Source organism: Phaseolus vulgaris, chromosome 9 (assembly GCF_051622355.1).
Source record: "Phaseolus vulgaris cultivar YP4 chromosome 9, ASM5162235v1, whole genome shotgun sequence".
In the NCBI taxonomy this organism is placed as follows: Eukaryota; Viridiplantae; Streptophyta; class Magnoliopsida; order Fabales; family Fabaceae; genus Phaseolus; species Phaseolus vulgaris.
The window spans coordinates 19,908,869-19,916,293 of NC_143506.1; positions in this window are offsets into that span (position 1 = coordinate 19,908,869).

The window sequence follows — 7,425 nt, forward strand, 5'->3', positions numbered from 1 at the left end:
GTATTTTTTATTTTTATTTTTACTATTATTATATATTAATTTAAATATAATTTCGTGTGTATTTATATGTCTTACAGATATGTTAATAGGTTTTAAGAGATTTGATGAAGGAGAGAAAAAAAATTAAAAAACTGCTCTACATTCAAAACTGCTTTTGTTTTAAAGAGAAGAATCAATCTCTTCACTATCCTGCCAATTAAGTGATCACAAATAAAATCAAATTAATAATCTCTCCATTTTTCTGTTAGTTAATCTGAGAACAAATAAAATAAAGTTTTAAAATAAAAAAACTGTTTATTTAATAAAGAAGAATATCAGTTTAAAACAGAAAAGTAATCAATGTTTTCCCTCTCCTGTGTGTCTGTTAAGTAAGAACAAATAAAATAATTTTTAAACTTAAAAAAACTTCTTTATTAACTTCTAAAATTATAAAATGACCAAATAACCAAAATAAATTAATAAAACAAAATATTAAACAAGGATAAAATAGGAAAATAATTAAAGTGGATAATCCTTTTATATATAAGTATAGATAAATTTAGGAACACAAGACAGGTAAATGACTCAAGTGGACCACTTGTTTGAAAAATATTTTTGTTCTACTTTTATTTAACTTTTAATATCATATAAAAAAAAATCAAATTTATTTGCCCTTATTTCTCACTAAAACATAAAAATAAATAAGGAAGATATTTAATAGCGAGGAAATTTTTAAAATTTTGAAATTCTAATATTGAAGTCTCAATATTTAATTTACCTTTTGAAATAATAAGTAGCTTTTGATCAATTTTTCGCAAAAGCATTCACATATATCTTTGTTTATGTTAAGATCAAATGTTATCGAATTGAAAAAGTTTTAATGAAAAAAGATTATATTTTCACAAATCTTAGTCAAGAGTAAGAATAACAATTTTCAGTATTCATGATTCTAAAATAAATCACGATTTTCGGGTACTAAACGCACAAGAATAAAAAGAGGGTTCATTGTAGATTTGGTTCTTTTTTATAAGTTGTATTGTGAGATTTTTCTTTTATTATTTTAGTCTATACATCTAAAAAAACTATAATTTTAGTTAAATTTTTAGTTTAGCACATTTTTATTTATTTTAATTTGATACAAATGATTCTTATATCCAACACACCTACCTTAAACAAATTTAATTATTGCAATATAAAAATGAAATAAATAAAATTATATCAAATTAAAAATTACATCAAATTTATAAAATTTCAAGATCTAGAGACTAAAAGTAAAAAAAAAAGTACGAATTGTAAAATAAAGAGGGTGAAAGTTACCATTAAATTATAATAAAATAAATAAATTTTAAATTACTTAAAACAATAAATATCACATGTATAATTGTGGTATCTGTATGTGTCTTTTTTTTCTATGGTATTTTACACATGTCACGCTTGGTATGAGAAATTTTCATACTCAAGTCATAAAATAGTGAAATCTGTAAAGTATTATTTTTATAAATGAATAAACTTTGTGTGATTGAAAAAACATTGTTGGGATTATTTATATAAAAGAATAATATTTTTTTTATACTGGAAAATTTAACTTGTTATTATATTAAACAATTTAATAAAAGTAATATGAGATTCTTTCAATAAAATTTAAATTTAAGAAAGTTCGATTTCCACCTCTTCAAAATATTATTTTATTATATTTTGACTTTTGTTGTTAAATATGTGTTCTTATGGGTGAAAAAACCTAACCACTATATTTATCAAATTAAAAGTTTAAATAGTTTTAAAAGTATACTTTATTAAATAATATATATGTATTGGTTGAAGAAACCTAACCTAGGGAAAATTATTATAAGAAGGAAGTGGTACATGAATGGATCGTTATCCCATTTTGTGGATCATAAATGCAAAAAAGAAAGGGTCCACAGTTGATACTCATAATCTGAATTACATCAAATGGACATTAATTTAATAATTGTATTTTATTTTATATCGAGTATGAAGAAAAGTGGGTCTAGATATTGTTCTCCTCTCTTTTTGTTTCAGTCAAATTAAACTCCCTAATAATGAACCTCACTAATATTTTAATTAAATATCTTTACAATAATTCATATATCTATATATCATATTCAACCAATCGAAATAAACTTTTTTTATACCAACTATTTGATTAATTTATTTTAAGATATATTTCTCTTTTTGTTAACATTTGGATAATTTTTTTGAATATTATTTTCCTAAACTCTTTTTTTTCCTTTTTAACGAATCAATGAATAATGTATAAGTACGATACTAAATCTTAGAATTTCATTCTCCGACAAGTTTTTTAACGTTGGAGATCTCACATCGAGAGAATATTTCATCATATATAAGTAAGTGGAAATCTCACTCCATGAGTTGGTTTTAAGGGATGAGTTAAACTTAAAGTCCACTTCATAATATGGTATCAGAGTCATTTTAAGTTTATCTTAACGAGTGTTTGTTGGCCTTATCAGGTCACCCGCTATTGGGCTGTTATCGGATCATTCATAATATGTTATTCCACACACCGAATTGTCACTCTTATCGTGAGGGTGTGTTGGAGATCCCATTAACTATTATTTGTAGTTTTTCTATTCATGAAACAGTACCAAACTAATCTTGTAAAAAATTAGAGTGAGGATTAAGAAGTAATTCATCTTCTCATATGCTTTTTTTTTTTTTTATTTTCATAGCTCTTTCGTATATGTTCTAAAAATTCAAATTCTTAGCCATAATATTTTTAAGTCAGATAATGTATATTATATAATAATTTTCCTTCTATTTAAAAATTCATTTAGACATATTAAAATTTGAAAATGGAGTTCATATATTCTTTTATTAAAGGTATAGATTATGTTTTGGATCTTTACAATACAACTCGGTTATGTCTTTATAACTTTCTTTTAAAGATTTATTTTTTTTATTTTTTTATATCAATAAACAAAATTTGTGTAACATAATGTTATATTTGCAGTAATCTTATTAATTTTAAAATATGTATTAATAAAAGAATAGCTTAGTTGATCTTTTATATTTATTTTATTCTACGACTTAACTATAGTAAAATTAATATACTGTATTATAAAGTTGTGTTTAGCAGACAAGTACATTACAATGAATACAGATTAATAACACCCTTTAATATTAATCACCACTGTTTTTGTTAAGAAATACTGCAAACTGTGAGAAACAAAATGTCATAACAAGTATATATTGTGTCACTGTAGTTTAGAACCCATATAATAATTTTATTTATAATTACAAATATATCACTATATTGTTTATTATGATTGGTGAAATAACAATTGTCATAAAAATACGAATATGATGTAAATTTGCGAATGTGATTACAAATTTTGTTATATACATAAAAACACTAATTTATAGTATAATAATTTTATAATCTTGTAATAAAAGTGTTTTCCTTAATTAGGAGATTAAGCAAAAAAATATTAGTGTTATTAAGAAGTAAAAATTTTGTTTAATAATTTTTTTATTAAATTATAACAAAAATGGAGTATATTCTTACTTTAAGATAAATTATATATATTAAAAAGTAAAAATTATTATATATAAGTTATTTTTAAAAATAAAATTTATTTAATTATTTTCAAATAAATAATATTAATATTAATCTATACCTATATATAAAAGAAATTGTCCTCTTAACTCTCATTTTATTTTATTTCAATTTTATCCTTATCCTTATATTTTATTTTATTATTTTAAACTATATAAGAGGAGATATTTGTCATTTTGTGATTACCACGACAGGTGGAGCAGATTTTTAAGTGGAGAAGTTTCTAAGTGTGGTGAGCAAATTTAATTTTATATGTCAAGGATACTAACTTAACATATAAAGTTATTTTTAAACTTAAAACTAAACACTGCAAAATTGAAGGTTGTTCAGAAGCATTGTATAATTACATCTTTTTCGTTTTCTATATTCATATTCAAAATATCATAAGTCGTACGAAACCAACTAATAAGTGTTGTTTTTCCATTCCAAAGTAGAAGATGGAAATGAAATGTGTGAATTTATTTTTCTTATTTATTCATTTATGTATGTCTACATTGTATGATATACTATTGTAATTATTGTGCTGATTTACTCTGTGTTATGTTTTATCATCATTTATTGAAAGTTTAAAAAGAATAAGAAGGAGTAGGAGAGCACTCGAAACTTGGTAAAGAAAGAAAAGGCACAATAAGTCAGAAACAATGGCTCTTTGTGGATATTCATGATTTTCAGAAGACTTACAAACCTCTTATCAAGCTATCCTTTTTCGTATGTGTAAGTTTTATGCCACCATCACGGATTTGCTCTTAAGAGGAATTAGCCCATTTCTGTGTTTCGATTTTTCAAATCCCTTGCCTTTGTTTTCTTAAATGTGAGACCTATTTCGAAATCATAAAAAAAAAAAAAATTGTGTCTTGGTCTTTAAGTGGTGCTGCTAAAGTGTTGCTTTCAGATAGAATATTAATTGTTTCTCCCTTCATACGCCTCTACTTGAATTTCAATCATTACCAAGACATTTTCATGTTAGTGCTTTTGCCCATGTAGATCATTGACTCGATTTAAAATTAAATGCAAAAGATAGTAATGATTTGCAAATGCATCTGTCAAGGTCTCTTGCAATGACTGCAATAGCTTCTTTCTAAATTGAATGATTTCAAAAAAGTTCACTAAGTTTTGTTATCCTCACTTTATCGACATTTCGATTAAATTCGATGTGTAATATAATACTACTATTTGGTGTTTTTTTAATTGTTTATGAGAGTGTTTTCATAATTTATTTTGCTTTTATTTCTGATTTTTAGAATGAGCGATTACTAATGTTCATTACATATTTTTTACAGTGAAGTGGTGATGATGTTTTAAGAGAGTTTTGGAGATGTGCGGTGATTGATGATTTTTTTTAATTTTGATATTGGTGATGTTGGTTTTATGTGGGTTTGAACTAGAAATGTGTGTTAGTGGTCAAAAGGAATCTTTAGAATGTATGATGGTGTGTGCCTTCATTATTCTGAATTGTTTTCTTGGATTTTTATGTTGTTGGCGGAAGCTTGATGGAAGAAATGGAAAAAGGATGACTCCAATAGAGCTATGGATTCCTTGTAGGTGCATGAAGAGTAGAGAGAGTGATTGATTGTGCCATATCATTTAGAGAGGTGAAGGAGAAGACCAAAGGTATCTAACCTATTTAGGTTAAGACAAGAGAGTGCAAGAGCTAGCAACTTGGTAGCATAACACTCATAAAATTGATCTTATTAATTCATGAGCCAAACACCTCGATTTATAAGAGAAATGACTGAACATTTTGGAGCTAAAATTTGAAAATTCAAAATAAAACTCTCTAATGAGAATGTGACATGTGGAGTCATGCTTTCCGTGATAAGGTCATTTTCGTTCTCTAATATATCCTAGACGTTTTAGTGTTACATTGGGCTCAAAGAAGCTCAATTATTACCTTAACTAGTCACTTTTAACTCTAACTAGACCTATTTTACTATTGGTCCAAATACAAACCCAAAAACCTATTTTACTTAGTCCAAATATTTGGTCAATTATTTTATGCTACTAGGCCCAATACATGACCCGTGAAATCCTAAAAAACTTTATACAATTTATTTAAGTTAAAGTTTGGACAAAAAATAATGTTGACTAGTCAGCCTAGTCTTTTGTGTTCTTCTAACCAAAACTCTAGTTTATGTTTTGATGAGTTTGAGGTTTTTTTGAATATGTTTGTACACTCCTTCACCCTAGAGTTATCCTGACCTAAAAAAATAAATAAAAGTCTAATTAGATCCATATTTATAAATAAATTCATAAACAACATTTAGGTCTTCATCCTCCTTATTATCCTTATTATGTAATTATGTACCATTTTACTACTTAAATAAACAAAAACTTTGAAAATATGTACCACGTCATGATAATTATGATTGCTACTATGTAGGTGGTGTACGGTAGGATTTAAAGAGGAAATATTTGAAATAAAATTTAGTGTATAGATTTCCATTTTTTTGTTAAATTGTACTTTTAACAGTAAAAAAATAAACAAAATAACCTAGAAATACTAAAATTAACTATAATACATCATAGAAATACTTATGGACCTTGCTATGCAGATACCATGATGGGGCTTACTAATATCAAACTAATTATAAAATTGCATCTCTATTAGTAACAGGTAATTTCTTCCTGCACCATGTCAATTCTAACCTACACCCTATCATTTTTCAAAATTTCCAAAATTACCCTTATTCTAGAGATTAAAAATCCGAAATAGTAAATATAATTCAAAAATAAAAAAATTCATTTTGGATAAAAAAATATGGAACACAAAATTAAAAATGCATTCTGGATAAAAAAAATAGAATTTAAAAATGTGTTATGAATATCTAAATCCATAATATTTTCAGATAAAAGGTTCTGAAAGCAATTTATATTTACACCCTTCTTTTTCTAAGATTATTTTTGTCATTTTTGAAAGGATATTTTTGTCATTTTTACTACCAGATTGGGTGCATGTTGGAATTGATATGGTGGAGCATTTGCCTTGGCAACAACATCTATTTATTATAAATTATTATTTGTTCAAATTGTATCCAAGCCTTTTTTAATTAATTAAAGTTATCAAAATGTTTTTCTCCGTCATTTTGACTTGGACTCTCCTCTAGGACTCTATCCCCAGACACAACAATCACTCTTTCTTCTTTAAATAAGAGATGTACTTTATATGTACTTAGTTTTCTTCTATAATTCAAATTTATAACTGTCAAAATTATACTTCCAAAATTTAGCTTATAGAAATATATTTATCTGTTAAGGAAATTAACTTTTTAGAAGTCCATTTATCATGTATTAAAAAAAAATCGTCTCATAACATGTGTACTTTAAATATTATCAATAGTTCAGCTTATCTATTTCATTAATAACTATATTTATAAATATTTATATTTTAGAATTTTTAAAATAATTTTTTTAATGTTTATTATTTTTCTACATTTTAATATATTACATAATAAAATAACAAAATGGAAAACATAAGTGCAAAAGATAACACTAGAACGATAAAGATAAACTTGAAATTAAATATTGCAAACAAAAGATGAAGAATGACTATTGAACAAAAGACAAATGAACTATCTACACGAAGCATAACTTATAGAGAAAGGAGATTGAAATCTATTCAACATTTGACTCGATCAATCAATAATGCAGATAACAAAAATGTTATATAACACATAAAATATTATTTTAAAAAAATCATATAGTTTTATTCATTCATTCATTTAACTTGACATTTGAAGGATTTAACAATAACAAAACAGGACCAAGTAACACACATGTTATTGAATCTGGTTAGTACACTTTTATGCATAAGATGTCAATTTCCAACAAATATTTTAAAAGACAAATGGAAT